This window comes from Mobula hypostoma, chromosome 26, assembly GCF_963921235.1.
Source record: "Mobula hypostoma chromosome 26, sMobHyp1.1, whole genome shotgun sequence".
NCBI lineage: Eukaryota > Metazoa > Chordata > Chondrichthyes > Myliobatiformes > Myliobatidae > Mobula > Mobula hypostoma.
The window spans coordinates 23,336,693-23,360,342 of NC_086122.1; the positions used below are offsets into that span (position 1 = coordinate 23,336,693).

The 23,650-nt window shown below is 43.0% G+C and overlaps 1 long non-coding RNA gene across 2 annotated transcripts in view; it reads left to right on the forward strand.

Moving 5' to 3' along the window:
• Positions 1–23,650, forward strand: part of LOC134338090 (uncharacterized) — a 95,792-nt gene that overhangs the window by 69,068 nt on the left and 3,074 nt on the right. Inside the window, exons 2-3 of one of the 2 annotated variants that reach the window (XR_010016141.1) lie at positions 21,271–21,328; positions 23,351–23,443. This is a non-coding gene — a long non-coding RNA (uncharacterized LOC134338090). The remainder of the gene's footprint in view (positions 1–21,270; positions 21,329–23,350; positions 23,444–23,650) is intronic. The other variant, XR_010016140.1, reaches the window with a different exon arrangement.

A 23,650-nucleotide genomic window follows, 5' to 3' on the forward strand; every position in this document is an offset into this window, starting at 1 on the left:
TACATCTGTTTTCCTTTGGTTAAATGGGTAAGCCTACACTATCATATGTTGTGGTGAAGATAAAGGTTCCCATGACAATATTCAAAGTAAACTGAGAATGGTTTCCTAGATCTAGTATGCATTTTCCCCTTCAACCAATGGCAGTGAAAAGTAGATTAACATTTTGTCATGTTTTGTAATTTGAAAAGTTATATCTAGTAACTTTTAGTTTTACTTTAGTGAGTTATGCAAATATGACATTGTGGTGTAATGACGTTTGCCATTCGCATACGTTTATATATAACGCATAATGAATTATTTAAACAAAGAAAGAATGCTTAATCAAACAATGTATTTACAATATTACTCAAATATTACTGAAATATTAATTACACAACACTTTTCATTTGCTGATGAAATATCTATCGTTGATCTCTTCTGAGATTTGCTAAGGAAGTGAGAGTTGGGACATGAAAGCAAATTACTTTCCCATCTATCTCTTATTCTGACAAAGGAAATATGTAAATCAGAAACAGTTTAAAAGCACACACATTCAATCATAATTGTGCTTCAAAAGTGTGCAGCTATGCCTTGGATTCCTCTTGAGAAATAGGAGAGAGAGCATTCTGAATTATTGTTGACCAAGGAGCAGGATTACTAACAAAAGGTATGGTCTATAAACTCTATTGTATCCAAAAGTAAAGGATCATTGCACAGTGCAGCAACAACCATGCTGATTGTCCGCTTATTGCAGGAAAGTTCAACAATGCTAAAGATACAAGCAACAGGCACCATTGAAAGGCATTGGAACATTTTCTGTCTTGTACTGCCCTACTGCAGAGCCAACAGGAGCATGTAACAAGGGTCCCAGACCACAGTCGACTCCAACAAGACTGGAGGGGAGAAAGAGCAGGGATCATGGTCGGAAACTTGCTCAGAGCCGGGGATGAGGGTTGGAAATCCATTTGAAGCCTGGAGGGATGTCAGCGGCCGAGAGAGAGAGAGAGAGAGGACCTGAGGTCAGGGGTTGGAAGTCTTTTCACACCTCAGGGTGAAGTAGGCTTTGATAGATTGCGGCCCAGATTTCTTTGATGACAGTAGAGGTTGCTGGGTGATGGAAGAGGGGGAGGAGGAGGCTCAGGTTGGTCTTCTTGGAGAGGTGGTTGGGAGTTGGTACTGTGCGACAGGGGGAGGGGAGTTGTCACTGCTCCTTCCAGCCCTTCCTTCATGACCCTGTGGCCTTTCTTCCTGCTCAGATTCAAATCTCGCCTCTTACACTGGAGATACATAAATTTCTACAGCATGAGAACAAGCCCTTTGGCCCAACTAATCCATGCAGGCCAAGATGCACATCTAAGCTAATTTTATTTGCCTGTACTTGGTCTATATCTTTCTAACCTTTTCCTATGCACTTTCCTGTCTAACTATTTTTCAAGTGTTGAATTTGCACCTGCCTCTACCACTTTTTTCTGGCAGCTCATTCCATGTGCACCACCCACTGTGTGAAAACCTTACTCCTCAGGTTCTATTTAAATCCTTCCCCCCTCACCTTAAACCTGTATCCTCTAGATTTAGTCTTCCTTACCCTGGGAAAGAGATCATTGCACCTTATCTATGCCCCTCATGATTTTATAAACCTATAAGGCAATCACACAGCCTTCTGCATGAGAATTACACAGGATTTTATAGATGCTGCACCATTCTGCAGTGCTGCCTTTATTAATATATAAGAGTCATGATATTATTGGTTATCAGAGCAAGTTATTGCTCAATAAATCTGTAATATTAATGTCATAATTGCAGTTCTCGGACTATGAGCCCCAAAGGCGGGAGGAGAAGATGGCAGCGCGACACAGCGCGCGCCGCTCTGCGGTGAAATGATATCGTATCTGTTATATAGGAGCCGTGGACAATTCTGATTTGATGAAGACAGACGTGAGAAGCAGAGGAACATCTGGAGAAATTTCTGGAATGCCTGGTTCGCTGCTGCTGTTACTGTGCGATCGAGAATCTCCAAAGGGTAGGCCCCAAAATCCCCAGCTTTGCCTGCTGCTGGCGACCGAGGCTGAGGTCGAAGCGTTCAGATAGAGATGGTGCTCGGTATTCGGTCTCGGAGGGTTGATCAGAGCTCGAAGTTTTCGGACAACTCAGAGTCGGACTGTGGTCGGGCATGGCAGGGAGAGTTTTCTTCCTTCTCCCGTCTGCGTGAGATGTGGGACTTTCAAGAAACTTTGAACTTTTTTTACTGTGCCATAGACTGTTCTTTATCAAGTTATGGTATTGTTGCACTGTTCTAACTATCTGTTATAATTATGTGGTTTTGTTAGTTTTTCAGTCTTGGTCTGTCCTGTGTTTCTGTGATATCACACCGGAGGAATATTGTATCATTTCTTAATGCATGCATTACTAAATGACAATAAAAGAGGACTGTGTGTCCTCATAATCTAATCTACTCAGACTTTAAGGGCACAGAACCACTATCACTCCCATTGACAACATTGTTAGCAGAGGGCTCAGAAAATCAGAACATGGCATGTTGAGACCAGTAACGTGATTTTAAGGTGATAAGCTAAATCCTGTGGCTGATATTTCTCTTGCTCAGACATCCCACCTCTCCCGGAAGCTCCGGGAGTCTCCTGCATATTGATGGCAGCTCCCTGACGCCCGCAAATTATATACAATAACCCAGAAATCGATTTTTTTGAGAGGGAGAGGAAGAGGAAGAGGAAGAGCAAGAGTGAGCGGGAGCATCCTAATTGGTCGCTCTTCGTGCTAAGTAGACCTATCAGTTTTCTCTGTGGGCGGGCTTTACAGTCGACCTCAAAAATAATAACAGTGTTGCTCGCTGCACTGTTTGCAACAGTGACTTTTCTATTGCCCATGGTGGGTTAAAATGTAAAAGACATGTTGAGGTGAGTTTAGCAGGTGTCATTCATTCATTAGCATAGCTAATGTTATTTAAACTAGGTGGCGAGCTGCTAAGGAGCTATGCTATTGATGTCCTACGTGATGAGGCCAAACTCCCTGTAGCCTTGCTTAAAGTTGTAATAGAATAAAGATTGACTCCATGATAATATAACATAAGTACATATTTTAATGTCACATTTTCTGTATATACCCAACTTGGTTTACAGATTAGACAAAATCACTGAACAAGGTACACCCTTGGAGGTCGACCGGGGAGCGGGCGTGCTACCTCCCTGAAGTGAGTTTTTGCAGGGTGGGATGTCTGCATGTTCATAATGTCGTTGTTAAGTGTTGCTTGCATATACAACATGATGTGACTTGTATCACATTTTTCACTAAAACAATCAACAAAAGGAATTTAATTTCCTGAGGTATTAGGTTCTTGTTATCGTCTACGAGGCCTACATCAAATAAATACTCAAGGCTGGCTGCATTTTAAAGGAGGCATTTCATGAGCCATAACTTCTGCTTGCAAAAACATGGCAAACTCTGATGACCAGCATTTAAGGAAGTGTGTACGTTCAAATAGAACACGTGGTGGTATAATGTGGTTGGATACCTCCTGAATCAGGCATTCAGGTTAGCCCCCAATTTGAGGACCCCAGACAAAATGGCAGCCACTGATCTGCCACCATAATGCAGCAGTAAATGTCTGTCCACAATTTTCATTCTTTCTTGTTTACTCTTGCCTTAAATGTTAAAACTACATATCCTACAATCTACAGAAGCACCAAAGCAATGGCATTAGTTAATGAGACCTTGTCGAACGCTCTCACTTGAATTGGGAAGAAGGATACATTGTTCTAATGCAAAGTGTTGATTAACATTTCTTCCTGTTGCAGACACTGAATGACCTGCTGTGCCTCGCTGGTATTTTCAAACTTTCCTTCACGCTTCCCTTTGCTATTTTCAGGTCTGGAACAGTTTAACTTCCAAGACTGCCATGTCAAGATGGCACCAGGATCAAGTAACTGGCAGGTTCAGTGGCTCAGACTGCACTTGGCAGTAAAACGCATTTGTAGTTGGGCCAAGCAAGTTGATGAGTTTATTCAGGATGCGGCAGTTGTCCACTAAATAGCTGTGGAGTATATGCCATTGCTTTTTGGAGATGTTTCTGAAAAGGGATGAAAAGACAAAGAAACTTCACATCATAAACTTGAGTAAAATATACTAGGTGCTTATCAAGCACACACTGTCAGTTTGCAAAGATACAGTATAACAACGTGGTTAATGCACTCAAAGCTCACCTGCATGAAACTGAATGATTCCCTTCTTCATTTTAAAATTACAGCTAAATGAAAATGATATATAGCTCCGGTTGAAGCAATAAATTGTAGATTGTAGAACAGAATATAATGACAATGCAGTTTTAATATTTCATAACCAATGTTTATTGCAAATTAATAACAGATGTTACAAGAAGTTTTCAAATATTTATAATGTAGTTACAGTTCAGTTTATAGATTTACTGAAATTACATTAACAGTAATAATTATATTGGACTACCTATTTTATTAAACGTCTATTAATTATTAAAAGCAGTGTTATTAGATGGCAATTCAGTTTCAAATTTAGAGTTTTGGGTCTTCTTAAAAAATTCTGAACTTAAGCAGCTGTGAGTGATGCAACGGATTTCATGCAGGAACCAAGGGGGTGGACGAGGAATCAAGGCAAACTGTGGAAGCAAATGTTCTAGTTAGCCTAAGGCCCAATTCCAATATGCATCTCCTGGCCTTTCACTATAATATTTAATTAGTTCAGAGTTGAACTGTTCCACCATTTCTGTTTTATTAATATACTTCATTCTGCTGTTTCCTAATTACGTAGTTCGTTTTGAGAACCTTTTTGCCTAACCTGGTTCTTACTGGACTTTCAGAATCTGGGTATGGTGACTGCAGGAAGGTCTCCCGAGTGTCCACCTATGCAAAACACTTTGTAACTTTACCACATATGTTTGTGATTATGGAGCTCCAAAGGAGATCAATTGCACCTTGTACCTGTGCAAGCTACATGAAAGAACTATGGAATCATTCGTGTGAATAAACCTCATTCAGATTCTGTTGTGTATTGAATATTTAAGTAATGTTTGAGCAATCCCGTATATATATATTGGTTGATTAAGCATTTATGTTCCTTTAAATAATTAATTACGAGTTATATCGAGAAATACGTGAATTCCATACGTAATCATGCTACCGCATAATAGATGGGTGCATCACTTAAAGTAAACTTGAAGTTAGACCCACATCTTTGGACTCCCATACTTTTCTTGAATTAATTTAATGTTTTTAAGTTTCAAAACATAACATTGCCAATGAGGCATTTTTAAGATGGCTACCGACCAGTTGAAACACAGTGAGGCATTCAATCTAAACAATGGATGCGAGGAATGGTGCGTAAGATACGTAGCACTGCACGTGGAGATGGTCAAGCTTTATGCAACAAGCAGAGCAGCATGTGTTCTTTGGAGAGGAAGACATGATGAGTCTTTTTAAAAATTCAGAAAAACAGAAAAATTCATGAGTGTATCAAGAGTGAGTACTGGTTAATAATCATCATAAAAAAAGCAGAAATGGCTAGCCATCTCGGAAAGATAGATGCATTTGATTATACAGTGGGTAATTATCTCATCCATACTGAGCTATTGGAACGGTATTTTGAAACAAATAAAATAATCAATGAGAAATGAGTACCAGTTTTGCGAAGTGTATTGGGTTTAAAAGCATAAATTTGCTTTGAAGTTTGACTGCTCCAATCAAACCTGAAGAAATGAGCTTTGCTGATATTGTCATAGTGATGCAGGAACACTTTGAACCAAAGCCATTGTTGATTGCAGAATGCTTTAGGTTTCATCAGCGGAATCAAAAGGAAGGGGAATCCATTTCAGCATACGTGGCTGAATTGAAGAGAATGTCTGAGTATTGTCAGTTCTGTAATTAATTGTTTAGTTTGTGGAATCTTAGAAAAAGTATTTTAAAATACCTCCTAACTGAAGCACAACTTACGTTGAAAAGAGCAGTTGAAATTGGTGTTTCAATGGAAACTGCAGACGGAGATGCAATTGGGTTGCAGTCAGGAATGAAAGTGAGTGTGAACAAAATTGCAGCAGCTAAACAAGAACCAGCCTGGCTGAGCAAATTGTGTACTGTTGTGACAGGGGCTCACATGTGCAGACTTGAAGGCGAAACTTGCAGAAAATGCAACCAAGTGGGACACATACAAAGAGCATGTTGTCCAGACAAAAATAAATCCACCACCTGGAGAAGAGAAAAACCTAAAAAGTCAAGTTGCAGTTTCAGAAAGAACACTAAATATGCATGTTGTTGGTGAAAAACCAGATAATGTTGAGAATGCTACAGGACAGTGTAGCCTTGAAAATTATAGTGTGAAAATTAACAATAAACAAGCAATGTGGTTGATGCCAGAAGGGAACAGCAAATTAATTAGAATGGAATTGGACACTGATTCGGCTGTTTTAGTCATTCTATAAGATGAGTTTGAACGGCATTTCAAAGATACCAAACTGAAGGCTGCAGATATTCAATTAAGAACTTATACTGGAGAAAAGTTAACTCCTGTGGCAATGACATCTGTAATGGTGAAGTACAATAACCAACAAGCCACATTGAGCTTGTATGTGGTAAAAACAAGACAACCAGCATTTCTGAGACGTGATTGGCTGCAATAACTACAACTTGATTGCAGGTCCATCCACAATATACATGTCTCATTCTCTCCCATGAAGCCACCTGAAAGTGAATTAAGAAAGGTTCTGGATGATGCCACAACTGTCTCTATGCCAAACACCATGAACCATGGCCCAACAGAGGACAACCAGGCTGGTGCCAGCCTCTGTGCCTCTGATTGGAAAGCATATTGGACAAAAGAAGGAGCATGTTGCTCAGGGAAAGCAAGAAAGTGACTAAAGCAGTGGTCTGACTTCAGCAGTTTTTATAGGCAACATATCTGAGAAAGCTTCTGATATGTTAATCAGGCAGTTACATGAAATGTGGCTTAGTTTTATACTGGAAGAGAGTTCAAGGAGCTTCAGGAAAGTTGCAAGCATTTGGCTTTTGTGAGTAATAAAAAAAGCAGAATCCACTCTGCGTGCATTAAGTTTATTGCATGAACTTCAAGTGTGAGACAAACTGATGCTATGAAAAGTAAATGCAAAGACCAAAGCCCAGCTGGATGATGGAAGATCAAAATGAAAGGAGTCAATGGAGTTACAAAAATAGAGGATTCATCAGATGATGTTATGGAGAAGGAAACCAAAGGAGAAATCAGATTGTAAAAGGAGCAATAGAAGGATTAATCGAGAATACTCCAGTGAACTAAATGCACCTTCTCAAGATCAAGATGCACAAACTAGAAGAAAGAATGTGGATGAGAAAGAGAAAGGGGTGAAAAAGCAAAGGCATGTGAGAAAGATGAAGAAAGCGGAACCAGAAAAAGAAGAAAGGTGTTTAGAGCTGCCAGAACCATTTCCTGAAGTTTCAGAGTCAACTCCTACAAACCACCATGGAGGAAGCTCCAGAATCTGAGATATTTTCACAGCCACATGTCTCACCTGCCAAGCTGAGTGATCCCCCTTGTCAGGAAAGATGTTATCCCACAAGAGTAAGAAATCCTCCAAAACGATTAAACATTTTAACATGAATGGAGCAATTTAAACATTTACTGTGCTGTGGATGTCTGTGTATAATTACTATATTACATAGTATAATAGTATGATTTGTACATCATTGAGATGCATTCTATTGAGTTGGTTTATAGCTAAGCAGGGACGAGTGTTGTGTATTTAATATTTAAATAATTTTTGAGTAATCTTGTGCACGCGCGTGTGTGCACGCACACACACACACACACACACACACACACACACACACACACACACAGAAGTTGATTAAGCATTTCTGTTCATTTAAATAACCTGGTTATGGCTTCTACAGCTGTAATTTAGGGTATTACATTTTAGCGGCTTTCTGTGAAAGGAGTGTCTCTTGCTGGTAGAACGGTTTGGGTTTGGCCAAAGATAAGAAGCTCTGTTGTTCAACTTAGGAATGTTGTGTTAACCAATCAGGATGGTGGGATCTGGAGAAGTATCTAGAGAGAGTAGGGTGGAGGGAGTTTTGTGATGGACAGCAGTCTGGTGAAGGGTCTTTTGGCAGGGGCTGTGGAGTGGGACAGAAGGGATCATGCCACAGTATGGCTTTGGAAGGAGCGTTCCTATGCAAAAGTGCCTTGTGCAGATGCATGGCTCCAAGGATGCAGAGCCAATACTCCTGAGAGAGAGCCAGTTTGTTTGAGATGGACTTTGAGAAAAGTTCGGACTGTGGCACGTGCTTTCATGCAGACTGCGGGTTTGGCAACGTGAGTAACAGTTATACCCTGCTTTTGGAGGAGATGAGCTCCAACGATCATGTGCACACTTATACTGGTCTAACTGTAAAGGGCTTTTTATTTATTTTCTTCTTTTTTGTTTCTTTTAATAACTGTTTGATAAAGCTGAAATTGCTAAATATTCTCTTGTTATAATTTTATGTGGTATACGATCGGTTATTTCTTGCTGACTGATAATTGTGTATGGGCTGTACATACAAAGCATTCGCTCAAATCGAGGTTCCATTTATCTGAATATCACAACCTTCCTGTTTGTGTGTTTAAGCCTCTGTTTAACCTAGTGTCAGGGAACGTGATTAAGGTACTTTATTATGGATATCACAGGGATTAAGATTTTGTGCGATTCAAAGAGATTATCAACAAATAATGCTTGTGCTCTGAGCAGGGTGAATATCCAAAGCCCTGATGAACCGTTACTCAGAGTGCTGAGTTCTGTAACAATATTGGGGAAAGTCAAGCTGATTGAACGGTGTTTTGACCAATCAGCTGGTAAGGATGTTGTGTTAATCCAGACGAGCAGTGATGTGACTGAGGTCTCGCTGTCTGATACATTAGGAGACCCTGGAGAGGTGGGACCATGGGCTGGCCATATTTTTAGAGAAGGGGAGAAAGTAACTGAGGGTAAAGACTTTAAAGACAAGTTGTTCTCATTCCTGCGAAGTGAAGGAAAGTAGTTATCTGATGTGAAATGACTAATGGGTCCATCGGCGGTTAATTTAAATTCTGAGTTGGTTTTGGCTATTACATCACTGATTGATAAATGCCAAAGTGTACTTGCCGAGCGCTAGTCACTGTGGGCTGGGACTGTTCTCTGGAGTCAACCCTACACCCAATGGTGAAGAAGAATATGGGATTTGGGTGGAGCAGACTTCTCACTTACTGGATGAATGGCAGTACTCAGATAAAATGAAAAACCAGAGACTGGTGGAGAGTTTAAGCTGCCCTGTGGCTGATATAGTGAAGGTTCTAAAGGCAGAAAACACATTAGTCCTGCCAGCTCATTACTTGCAAACTCTGGAAGAATCTTTTGGCATTGCTAAGGTGCAGCTGAGCTTAGGATGAAATTTCAGCACACATTCCAGGAGGAAGGAGAGAAGTTGTCTGCCTACCTTTTTCAGGTTGAAAGATTGTTCCTGATTGTTGGGGAAGTATAGAATGAGGGGTCACAATTTAAGGGTAAAGGGGAAGCCTTTTAGGACCGAGATGAGGAAAAACTTCTTCACACAGAGAGTGGTGAATCTGTGGAATTCTCTGCCACAGGAAACAGTTGAGGCCAGTTCATTGGCTATATTTAAGAGGGAGTTAGATATGGCCCTTGTGGCTAAAGGGATCAGGGGGTATGGAGAGAAGGCAGGTACAGGGTTCTGAGTTGGACGATCAGCCATGATCGTACTGAATGGCAGTGCAGGCTCGAAAGGCCGAATGGCCTACTCCTGCACCTATTTTCTATGTTTCTGTGTCTCTAAACTGCTGCACTGTTTGTGCCACAAAGGGGGCATTCAACTGTCTGAGAGAATTTGGTTGAGGATGGAGCAAGTTGTGAATGGCATGCTAACACACGATGTGATTGCTCTACATATTCGAATGACCGGCAAGATGTGCCCTCTTCTAACTTTTACCAAGTTACTCACAGTAGTTAGAGAGGAGGAAAACATGATTGAAAAGTGGAACATTTCCAAGAGCCGAGTAGGTTCTTCAGTGGTAGCCTCTGTTGCTAAAGTGACCCCTGAAATAGATCTTTTGAAGAATGAGGTGGAAAACCTGTGAACAGAGTTGGCTTGATAAATGTCTGCTAATGCTTCAGCTAGACATGATACGTCCATTGGGAAACCAGACCCACCTGTAGGACTTACCGTGCAGAGGAATGATGCTGAAAAGCATCTCCTGACTAGACAGGTGACTGGTGTTTTCTGTTGCAACTGTGGAGAAGACAGACATTTCAAGCAAGCCTGTGAGGGACAGGAAAATCTTCGAAATGCAAGTCAACGGTTAATCAGAGAAGAAAAGAAGCAAAATTATGGAGGGACCCAGCAAAGGAATGGCCTGGCGTGTTGGAGAAAATACGTTCCAATCAGTGTATCAGGGGAAATACTGAAATGTAAAACATTATTCCTGAAGGTCTTTTGGAACCAAGCTCTGATGTATCCATATGAATTGAAGGTGTTTATGCTAGAGGCATACTTGAAGCAAGTTTTCAAGTTACTTTGCTTTATAGATCTTTCTGTAACCGGTATTTAACACAGAGGCTGCCACAAGGAGTGGCTGAAGCTGAAGAAGAGATAAGGAGATCTCAGAGAGTCAGGAAACCCCTAGCTAGGCTGGCAGAGGATGCAGCTGGGAAGTGGAGTGTTATGTCCTTTCCCATGGTGAGATATGCTACTTCCATTTACAAATGGATTGGGGGTCTTGAAACCACAGACCCTATTTGAATACTGGGTTATTAATAATAGTTTATTAAGTTCCAAAGTCATAAGGACATGACTATTTTTGATGGGGGAGAGTGTAACGCTCTGGTTAAAATTTCTACTCCAATGCCGCAAGTACTTCATTTTAGCAGTTTTCTGCAAAAGCAGTGCGTCCCACTGGTAGAATTATTTTGTTTCGGCTAAATGTAAGAAGCCCTGTTGTTCAACTTAAGAATGTTAGGAATTCAGGATGGTGGGACCTGGAGAAGGTTCTAGATAGAGTGAGGCAGAGAGAGATTTGTGACTGACAGTGGTCTGGTTTGGGATTTTTGGTGGGAGCTGCAGAGCAGGATCGAAGGGAAGGTGCTGCAGAATGCCATTGGAAGGAGAGTTCTTATTGCAAGAAGTGCTTTGTGCAGATGAATGGCTCCAAGGAGAAAGGGCCAATACTCCCGAGAGAGAGCCAGTTTACTTGAGATGGACTTTGAGGGAAGTTTGGACTGTGGTGGGTGCTTTCACATAGACCGTTGGTTTGGTACTGTGAGTAATGGTTATACCCAACTTTTGGAGAAGATGAGCATCAACAGTCATGTGCACACTTTGACTGGTCTCATTGCAATGGACTCTTTTTTTTCTTCTTTCTTTTAATATCTGTTTGATAAAGCTGAAATTGGTAAATATGCTCTCTTTATAACTTTATGCGATGTACGATCTGTTATTTCTCGCTGACCGATAATTGCATATGGGCAGCATTCAATCAGATTGAGGTTCCTTTAACTGGAACATCACAATCGTCCTGCTTGTGTGTTTAAGCATGTACAAAGAGAGTCTGAGAGAACAAAAAGCTGACGACACACACCAAAGTTGCAGTCTACAGGGCCTGCGTCCTCAGCACACTGCCTTACGGCAGTGAGACCTGGAGCCTCTACTACAGACAATAGCGGCGTCTCAACGCCTTCCACCTTCGCAGCCTGAGACACATCCTGGACATCATGTGGACTGACCGACTCACCAACAATGAGGTCCTGGCCCACTCCCAGATACCCAGCCTCTTCACCCTGCTCCAACAACACTGTCTCCGCTGGCTGGGCCACGTACACCGCATGTCAGACGGGAGGATCCCAGAAGACCTGCTGTACGGGGAACTGGCCTCCGGCAAGAGAGCACAAGGGCAGCCCCATCTTCATTTCAAAGACGTTTGCAAGACAGACATGAAGTCACTGAAAATGAACGTCGAGAGGTGGGAGGACATCGCAAGCGATCGCTCTCACTGGAGGCTGGAACTACGCAGAGGTCTAAAAAGAGGAGAAGAGAAGCTGAGGCTTGCTGCTGAAGAAAAGCACACTCGTCAGAAAAACAGCACCAAGACAACACTGGAGGACAGCGCCTTCAAGTGCAGTCGCTGCAGCCGAGACTGTCACTCCCGTGTGGGCCTCTACAGCCACAACAGACGCTGCTCTAACACAGACTGAAGCAAGACTTTCCAGGCGCAGATCTATAGTCTCACGAGACTAACGGTTGCCATCACAATGTTTGGTTGAACCCCAAATCATACCGAAGCTAGATGCCTATTGTTTATAAAAGGTGGTCTTCTCTCTGCTGTGTTAAGTGGCCGTGTTTGTATACAAGCACAATGAGAGGGTTACAAATTCATCATGGGTTATATGTGCAAATATGTGAATTACGCACGTCATCACAATGCCCAGTGATGCGTGTGTGCCTCACTTAAAGTAAACTTGACATTAGACCCACACTTTCAGACTACCACGTCGTTCCTTGAATTAGTTTAATGTTTTGAAGTTACAAAACATAACAGATTAAGATACAGATTTATTTATCACACCTACATTGAAACATACAGTGAAATGCATTGGCCATGTTAACAACCAACACAGCCAAGAGTGCAAACACGAGGAATTCTACAGATGCTGGAAATTCAAGCAACACACGTCAAAGTTGCTGGTGAACGCAGCAGGCCAGACAGCATCTGTAGGAAGAGGTACAGTCGACGTTTCAGGCCGAGACCCTTCGTCAGGACTAACTGAAGGAAGAGTGAGTAAGAGATTTGAAAGTGGGAGGGGGAGGGGGAGATCTGAAATGATAGAAGAAGACAGGAGGGGGAGGGATGGAGCCAAGAGCTGGACAGGTGATTGGCAAAAGGGAAATGAGAGGATCATGGGACAGGAGGCCCGGGGAGAAAGAAAAGGGGGAGGGAGGAAGCCCAGAGGATGGGCAAGGGGTATAGTGAGAGGGACAGAGGGAGAAAAAGGAGAGAGAAAAAGAATGTGTGTATATAAATAAATAATGGATGGGGTACGAGGGGAGGAGGGGCATTAGCGGAAGTTTGAGAAGTCAGTGTTCATACCATTAGGTTGGAGGCTACCCAGATGGAATATATGATGTTGTTCCTCCAACCTGAGTGTGGCTTCATCTTTACAGTAGAGGAGGCCATGGATCACCTTATATTCCGTCTTGGAGGAACAACACTTTACATTCCGCCGTCTATCCATGGCGTCCTCTACTGTAAAGATGAAGCCACACTCAGGTTGGAGGAACAACACCTTATATTCCGTCTGGGTAGCCTCCAACCTGATCACATGAACACTGACTTCTCAAACTTCCACTAATGCCCCTTGTCCCCTCGTACCCCATCCATTATTTATTTATATACACACATTCTTTTTCTCTCTCTCCTTTTTCTCCCCCTGTCCCTTTCAATATACCCCTTGCCCATCCTCTGGGCTTCCTCCCTCCCCCTTTTCTTACTCCCTGGGCCTCCTGTCCCATGATCCTCTCATATCCCTTTTGCCAATCAACTGTGCAGCTCTTGGCTCCATCCCTGCCCCTCCTGTCTTCTCCTATCATTTCGGATCTCCCCCTCCCCCTCCCACTTTCAAATCTCTTACTAGCTCTTCCTTCAGTTAGTCCTGACGAAGGGTCTCGGCCCGAAACGTCGACTCTACCTCTTCCTAGAGATGCTGCCTGGCCTGCTGCGTTCACCAGCAACTTTGATGTGGGTTGCATAGCCAAGAGTGTGCTAGGGGCAGCCCACAACTGTCGTTGCTCGTTCTGGTGCCCTCAATGCTCGGTAGAAAAATACAGAACCTTGTAGTGAACAAGCTGGTACTACCTATTGTTGGTCCTTAAACCAAAATAATCCCCGGAGCTAAGATGATTACTGTGCTGTGCAAAAAATAATTGCAATTGACATGTCGAAACTACAGCTATTTTGCTGAATAAATAGGTGTTGATTGTTTTGAAGAACTTGTTTGTCTAAGAACAACACAGTTTCAGTGGGAAGGTACTCTATGAGCAAGTCCCATCGTGTATAGATAGTTTGGGTCACCAGTCAGGATAACATTGAATGGTAAAGCAGATTTAAAAGGCCGATGGTTTTCTTTTGTTCCCGTTCCCCGTGTTCCCAATTTATGTTTCTATGTTGGTTCAATAACCACTATACTAATGTTTTGGAGCTTCAGAACAAGTGTTTTTACCCGCCGAGTAACAACTAACATGCAGACTCTTGTCATATGTATACTAATCTCATTACATCAATTTTCCATCCATATCCAGTCTCTGCAAAATATATAGCAAGGGAGCACAAGACTTGGTGGTGTGGAGGAGCAGAGGGATCTCGGGGTACGTGTCCACAGATCCCTGAAAGTTGCCTCACAGGTGGATAGGGTAGTTAAGAAAGCTTATGGGGTGTTAGCTTTCATAAGTCGAGGGATAGTGTTTAAGAGTCGCGATGTAATGATGCAGCTCTATAAAACTCTGGTTAGGCCACACTTGGAGTACTGTGTCCAGTTCTGGTCGCCTCACTATAGGAAGGATGTGGAAGCATTGGAAAGGGTACAGAGGAGATTTACCAGGATGCTGCCTGGTTTAGAGAGTATGCATTATGATCAGAGATTAAGGGAGCTAGGGCTTTACTCTTTGGAGAGAAGGAGGATGAGAGGAGACATGATAGAGGTGTACAAAATAATAAGAGGAATGGATAGAGGGGATGGCCAGCGCCTCTTCCCCAGGGCACCACTGCTCAATACAAGAGGACATGGCTTTAAGGTAAGGGGTGTGAAGTTCAAGGGGGATACTAGAGGAAGGTTTTTTACTCAGAGAGTGGTTGGTGCGTGGAATGCACTGCCTGAGTCAGTGGTGGAGGCAGATACATTAGTGAAGTTTAAGAGACTACTAGACAGGTTAATGGAGGAATCTAAGGTGGGGGCTTATGTGGGAGGCAGGGTTTAAGGGTCAGCACATCATTGTGGGCCGAAGGGCCTGTACTGTGCTGTACTATTCTATGTCTATGTCTATGTCTAAGACTTTTGCATAGTACTGTAGTAATTTTATGTATTGCCCAATAGGGGACAAACAGGTATTGGTGCCAGCCTCTGTGGCTCTGGTTGGAAGCCATACAGGACCAAGGAAGGACCATGCTGCTCAGAGGCACCATGAAGCTGTGGTCCCACTATAACAGCTTTTGCAGGCAAGAACAGAAAGCCTCTGATACGTTAATCAGGCAGGTGCTTGTGAAATGTGGCTCAGTTTTATACTGGAAGAGAGTTCAAGGAACTTCAGGAAAGTTGCAAGCATTCAGCTTTTGTGAGTGTAAAGAACCAGAATCTATTGTGGACTGAGGGTGGGAAGGGGGCAGGGAGAGGGGAATCATGGTGGGGAAGAGGAGAAGGGAGAAGGGAGAGAGCAGGAAGCACCAGAGAGACATTCTGTAATGGTCAATAAACCAATTGTTTGGAATCAAATGAGTTTGCCCGATGTCTCAGGGATGGGTGTGTCTGCACCCACACCATCTCCAGCCCTGACACTCCTTCTCTGCCTCCTGTGCCACACCCCTCCCACCACGTTCCACCCTCACCATTCCCAAAATGCTTTGTTCCCACCAGATTGTTGCATGATTAGCTAAGGCTGGCTGACATCAGATCTCAAAGCAGTTTGCTTGTGCACCAGGCCTGGGCAATTACTCCATTTAGAATAGCGTTCTGGGAACACTGGCATGGGAGGTCCTGAGACAGAGAAGCCATGTTACAAAATCATGGGTACCTGAAAGCCTCCCTACAGGGGCTGCGTTCCAGTGAATGAATGAGAAAGCGTGCATTGATCAGTGTATCTAACCTGTATAACTTCTTCAAAATAATGTTAGCAACTCAAATCCTAGGCTGTGCAAAACACACATTCTTTTGGAAAGTTCAGTTAGTCAGTTGTGATATTTCATTTGCTTTTCTTTGCAATTATCTTTAGTTTCCACAGAGGAATGACTTTGTAACACAAGATTATCAATAAAGTCGAAATACAAATCATTTTGGTTCTTTTGGTTGACAAGAATGTAAATTTAATTTTGAGGAAGACTGTGTTTATGCCATTATCATCTAATGTGTGGTACAACACACTCTATGACATTGAAGACCTGATCGATGAAGACTCTTTGTTGTAGTCTCCTCTTTCTTAGATATTCCTTGAGGTTGAAGGATGATTTGGTTCCACTTCAGTGCACTGGGTTCTGAAGACAGCACGCAAGATGCACCGACTTTAGCATAGATGGGTGAGGTTGACAGGAGAGGTGGGGTGCTCTCTTCCATGTTTGATTTGCTGTCAGGACGTACCAGGGTGTTGGCCTCTGCAATACCCAGCCAATGTGGCCACCTCTCAGTCCACACTGCTTGGTACAGATGGCCAGGGAGAACAGTCCACTGTAAGTGTCTTAAACAAATACAAATGTGTCACACCAGCATATTCAAGGACAACTACTTCCCTTCAAATATTTGGTTCTTTAATAACCCTGCACAACTCAAATCACTACCTCAGAATAGCAATTGTGTGACCAAATTGTACTATAGTGGGCTTTGTTTTTCACTCTTTCTAATTACATAGAAACATAGAAACATAGAAAATAGGTGCAGGAGTAGGCCATTCGGCCCTTCGAGCCTGCACCGCCATTTATTATGATCATGGCTGATCCTCCAACTCAGAACCCCGCCCCAGCCTTCCCTCCATACCCCCTGACCCCCGTAGCCACAAGGGCCATATCTAACTCCCTCTTAAATATAGCCAATGAACTGGCCTCAACTGTTTCCTGAGGCAGAGAATTCCACAGATTCATCACTCTTTGTGTGAAGAAGTTTTTCCTAATCTCGGTCCTAAAAGGCTTCCCCTCTATCCTCAAACTGTGGCCCCTCGTTCTGGACTTCCCCAACATCGGGAACAATCTTCCTGCATCTAGCCTGTCCAATCCCTTTAGGATCCTATTCGTTCTTTCTTGCATTTTTCTCTATTCCTCAATGTGGAATCTGCTAGCACAATGCCAGAAATTCAAGAGAGCTGAAGAGAATGTCCTTGCTATTACTAAGGAGAAGGTGCTTGTGAAGCTGGAAGTTCTGAAGGTAGATAAGTCAACTGGACCAGATGAACCACTTCCTGGGGTTCTGAATGAGGTAGTTGAAGAAAATGTAAAGACATTTCTAATGTTCGTTCAAGAATCACTAGATTCTGGAGTGGTTCTAGAGAAGTGGAAACTTGCAAATGTTACTCCACACTTCAGGAAAGGAGGGGGATAGGAGAAAGGAAATTATTAGCCAGTTAGCCTAACTTCATTGGGTGGGGAGATGATAAGAGTCCCTTATTAAGGATGAGGTTTTGCAGCGCTAGGAGGCATGTGATGAAATAGGCTTGGTTTCCTTCAGGGGAAATCTGGCCTGACAAATCTGTTGGAATTCTTTGAGGAAATAACAGGAAGAATAGACAAAGGAGAGCCAGTGGATATTATTTATTTGGATTTTCAGAAGGCCTCTGGCCAGGTGCCACACATGAGGCTGCTTAACAAGATATGAGCCCATTGTGTTAGCAGGAACAGGTGACTGGCTCATAGGAGGGAAGGCAAGAGTGGGAATAAATGGGGACCTTTCTGGTTGTCTGCCCTGAGTGGTGTTCCACAGGGACCAGTATTCGGACCACATCTTTTCATGTTATGTGCCTGTGATTTGGAGGATGGAAATGATGGCTTTGTGGCCACGTTTGCAGACAAAAACGAAGAAAGGTGGAGGGGCAGGTGCATCAAAGTTTACAGGGAGAAGGCTGGGAACTGGGGTTGAGGAGGAGAAGAAAACGGATCAGCCATGATTGAACGGCGGAGCAGACTGAATGGGTCGTCAGATGGCCAAATTCTGCTCCTATGTCTTATGGTTTTATGGTCTTATGTTGAGGAAGCAGGGAGGATGTAGAAGGACTTAGATAGATTAAGAGAATGGACAAAGAAGTGGCAGGTGGAATATAGTGTAGGGAAGTGTTTCAAGTCAAGTCAAGTCACTTTTTATTGTCATTTCAACCATTGCTGCTGGTACAGGACATAGTAAAAATGAGACAACGTTTTCCAGGACCATGGTGCTACATGAAACAATTCAAAAACTACACTGAACTACCTAAGAAAAAAACACAAAGACTACCCTAGACTACAGACCTATCCAGGACTGCATAAAGTGCACAAAACAGTGCAAGCACTACAATAAATAACAATAAATAATAAACAAGACAGTAGACACTGTAGAGGGTATAGTAGGTTGGTTATGCACTTTGGTAGAAGGAATAAAGGCAGAGGATATTCTCTAAATAGGAAGAAAATTCAGAAATCAGAGGTGCAAAGGGACTTGGAATTTCAAGTCCAGGATTCCCTAAAGGGTAACTTAGAGTCTGAGTGGCCGGTAAGGAAGGCAAATGCAAGATTAGAATTCATTTCGAGAGGGCTAGAACATAAGAGCAAGAATGTAATGATGAGGGAGTATAAGGATTGTTCAGACCGCAGTTGGAGATATTGTGAGCAGTTCTGGGCACTTTATATGAGGGTTGGAGATACATCTCTACCAAAGGAGGAGTAAGGCACTTCTTCCCTGTGCTAGCCTGCGGACCACCCTCGGGCAAGGTGTAGCACCTGCCTAGCCCCTTATCCATGTCACATGAAGCCATGGGAGCAGGTGGTGGACAATAGTATGAACAGCCCTGGTTATACGACCACAGATGTCAGGCAGACAACTTCTGAAGAGTACTGATAAGAGCTGATAAGAGTGCTGATAATAGTGTGTCCTTGAGCAAGGCACTTAATCACACATTGCTCTGCGACGACACCGGTGCCAAGCTGTATGGGTCCTAGTGCCCTTCCCTTGGACAACGTCGGTGGCGTGGAGAGGGGAGACTTGCAGCATGGGCAACTGCTGGTCTTCCATACAACCTTGCCCAGGCCTGCGCCCTGGAAACCTTCCAAGGCCCAAATCCACGGTCTCAGGTGACTAACGGATGCCTATTATTATTACTGATAATAGCTGGGGTCATCCGTCTTGAAAAGACACTGCCAGGCTCGGAATTGATTTGGTATCCCCGGCATGTTGTGGAATTTGTTAGCTTTATGGCAGCAGTGCAATGAAATACATAATAAATAAATACAGAAAAAACTGAATTACATTAAGTATTATATATATATATAATGTATATAAATGTCCATTAAAACATTAAGTTAAAATAGGTAGTACACAAAACGGAAATAACAGAGGTAGTGGGGTAGTGTTCATGGGTACAATGTCCGTTTAGAAAATGGATGGCAGAGGGGGAGAAGCTGCTCCTGGATCGCTGAGTGTATGACTTCAGGCTTTTGTACATTCTTTCTGACTGGAACAGTGTGAAGAAGGCATGTCCTGGGTGGTGGGGATCCTTAATGATGGACGCTGTCTCCTGTTGTTGATACTTGCCCTAAACACAAAGAGATGGTAGAAGAGGTGGCAGAGGACTGATTTGCAATATTATCCCCAATTTCCTCTCCAGTTATCAATCTGACGGACATCATCATCCTATCATCATGGTCCTTCAATGTCCTGGAATTCCCAGCCTGACAATACAATGGGAGCTCCTCACCCACAAGTAGTAAAGAGTTTCCATGGAAAAAGCCCATTACCGCTCTCTCTGCATGGCTGTGCTGTTAATAAACATGGCCTTATAGCTAATTCATTGCAGTAAACTGTCGAAGGTATGGCTACTTTTGTGCTGCTGTTTAACAATATTATAACTCTACCTAGGAGGAGAAGATGGCGACACAACGGCAGTGCGCGCGGCCTCTCCAGTGAATGATATCTGTAATTTGTCAAGTAGGGGACCGTGCACAATTCCGATTTGATGGAGACAGATGTGAGAGTATGGAGGAACATCTGGAAAACTTCTGAAATGCCCGCTTCGCTGCCGCTGCTACTGTGTAGTAACTGGAATCTCTGGAGCAGAAGGCCCGAACCCTCGGCTCTGCTTGTTTCAGCGACTGGGGTGATGTCGAAGGCGCTCAGCAGAGGATGGCGCTCGGGAGGCTGTATCGGAGGGGCTGGTCGGAGGCTCCAAGTTTTCGGACGGACGGACTCAGTGTCGGCTGTGGTTGGCTGCCTCCAAGGCATCGGCAGGTTGACGGTGCCTGGAGGTTTATGGCAGGGAGTTTCTCCCTTTTGCCGCCTGCTATCGGGGACTCGGGAGTCGATCGACTCGGGGACCTTGAGACTATTTTTACTGTGCCCATGGTTTGTTCTTCATCAAATTATGGTATTGCTTTGCACTGCTGTAACTATATGTTATAATTATGCGGTTCTGTCAGTGTTAGTCTTTGGTTTATCCTGTTTTCTGTGATATCACTCCGGAGAAACATTGTATCATTTCTTAATGCATGTATGCATTTCTAAATGACAATAAAAGAGGACTGAGTGTTCTCATAATCTAATCTTTTCTAATAGAAGATCTACAACTTGACCCTCCACTGGCACCTGTTGACTCTGTTATCAACTAACTGAGAGATCACCAGAAGGTCTATGTCAACAGGGATACATACTGAAAATTGCTGAGGTCACTTAATCTGTATTGCTAATTCCTTCTTTGATTAGCTGTTGGGCTGTTTCAGGGTATTGACTTCTGCGATACCCTGCCATGCCCTAAACCACGGGCAGCGACGGATATACTAGCTCAAGAACATTGGTGTTAAACTTCAATGGACATTGCAAAAGTAGCTCTTCTGAGACAGAAGGCAAACTAGTCTGCAGATGCAGTAATGTGGACCAAACAGCAGAACACTAAAAGAACTCAGCGAGTCACAGGGCAACTATGCAGGCTGAAGGTGTAAGTCGACATTTCGGCTCAAGACCCTATATTGTGAGAAAGGGAAAAGAGGAAAGATTGCCAGCACAGGGAGGAGCTGGACAAGGGTTGGCAGGTAATTGACTGAACCAGATGGTGATGGGTGGGTGATTGGAAGGTGGTGAACAGGTGAAACTGGGTGGCAGAGGTGGGAGAGGATTGAAAGGTGATCAAAGGGAGAAGAAATCTGTGTGTTTCAGCTGAGTGTATGTGTGAGAGGAGAACATCACAGATGTGGGTTATTTGAAACTGGAACCTTTAGTGTTTGCACATTGGGTTACAAGTTATCCAATCAGAATATGAAATGTAGTTCTGCATTTGGTTTTAATGTAGTAATGTTTTTATTTTCCCTCAGACAGATGTTCCAGAAAACCTGACAACTCCCAATGAACAGGAGCTGCAGACTGTCCATGGTAGGTGGAATACCATAATCTGCTCCTGTAAAGACATCCTTGGCTTCTCAACCTGAATACGCCAGACCTGTATAACCAAAAGACCCGTGTGCTAATTAGCTATAAAAGCATTCATGGACTGGAAGATACACCAAACTTCAAGAGAAAAGAACTAACTTTACAGACAGCAATATGCTTTTTTCTAAAATCAAAGCTGAGTTTATTGTTCTATACACAAGTGCACAGATAGAACAAAGAACTTACTTGCAAGAGCATTTCAAGAACAGAATTAAAGACACAACATTCACAAGAAAAGTGATAAACTGAACAGAAATTATAGCCAATTTTTACAAGAAAGAACAAAATTAGAACAGGAAAATGGTCAATTTTAGTGCAAAGGATCAGAGTGGTCAGTTTTGTAGTGATTAGGATTGTGCTAGTTGGTTCAAGAAACAAAACGTTGAAGAGGTGGTAGTCATAAGAAGAGGGTCTTACAGGAAACCTGTGACACATAAATTATGTAAGTAAGTCACCCAGGAGGATTAGAAATTTACTGATTGTCACAAAAGCCCTGTCAAAGCCATCCACCATTCTAACAGAAAGCTACACAACAAGAATTGTGTCCTTCACATGAGTGTGCTTGATCTAATCCCACAGCAAACCATCTTGCTCAGCCTCACGATTACCTCTCACCGACAAACAGACAATAAGGTCACATACCAAGTGAAATGCAACAAAGCCTTGGGAGAAAACAACTGAAGCTCTAAAATGTTGAGAGAAAATTTCAGGAACAATTTCATGAACAGGTACATAGATAGGAAAGGTTAAGAGAGGTAATCATCAAATGCGGGCAAGTGGGACTAGCTTAGATGGGCATCTCAACTTATATGGATCAGTTGGGCCAAGGGATTTAATTCCGTGCTCTGTGACTCCATAACTCTAAATTTACAAGCTCATCTTCCATATTAAATGCAGCATCTCCAAGTTTGCGGATGACACGAAGCTGGGCGGCAGTGTTAGCTGTGAGGAGGATGCTAAGAGGTTGCAGGGTGACTTGGATAGGTTAGGTGAGTGGGCAAATTCATGGCAGATGCAATTTAATGTGGATAAATGTGAGGTTATCCACTTTGGTGGCAAGAACCGAAAAACAGATTATTATCTGAATGGTGGCCGATTAGGAAAAGGGGAGGTGCAACGAGACCTGGGTGTCATTATACACCAGTCATTGAAAGTGGGCATGCAGGTACAGCAGGCGGTGAAAAAGGTGGATGGTATGCTGGCAATCATAGCAACAGGATTCGAGTACAGGAGCAGGGAGGTACTACTGCAGTTGTACAAGGCCTTGGTGAGACCACACCTGGAGTATTGTGTGCAGTTTTGGTCCCCTAATCTGAGGAAAGATGTTCTTGCCATACAGGGAGTACAAAGAAGGTTCCCCAGATTGATTCCTGGGATGGCAGGACTTTCATATGTTGAAAGACTGGATCGACTAGGCTTATACTCTCTGGAATTTAGAAGATTGAGGGGGGATCTGATTGAAACGTATAAAATTCTAAAGGGATTGGACACCTATTTTCTATGTTTCTATGTTTCTATATCTAGAAAGAGGAGAGTATGACAACATATCTTAAGGATAGTGTGATCATGACAGTCTTCAAGGAAGAAGAAAAACATGATTGTGCTAACTACAGAGAAATCTCCTTGTTCTCTTCAACAGGGCAAGTTGTAACTAAGCAGCACACACAAAATGCTGGAAGAACTCAGCAGGCCAGGCAGTATCCATGGAAAAAAGTACAGTCAACATTTCCGGCCACAACCCTTCGGCGGAACGAAACATCGACTGTACTTTTTTCGATAGATGCTGCCTGGCCTGCTGAGTTCCTCCAGCATTTTCTGTGTGTTGCTTGGATTTACAGCACCCACAGATTTTCTCTTGTTTGTAAGCTGTAACTAAGATGCTCTTTAACTATCTCCTCCGAATAGTTGAGAAGCTTCTCACTAAATTATAACTTTAAAGTGCAATGGATATCATCTCTGTTGTAGATCATGACCAAGAGAAATGCAGGGAACAGCATCAGCAGCTATACCTATATTGACTGATCTCACAAAAGCCTCTGACTCTCTTAACTGAGACAGGTATGGAGCATTACCCTTCAGTCTGACTGCATGCTATAAGTGGTCTCTATATTTGCGAACGTGATTGTATGAAAGCCATCATCTTAACCAAGTAGTCCCCAGTAGACCCAGTGTAGAGCATTGGAAACAAAACTGATTAATTGCCCCAACGTTTATCTCAGAGTGCTGTATCTCACCCATGGCAAGCTTCTCACTGGAATGGAGCTA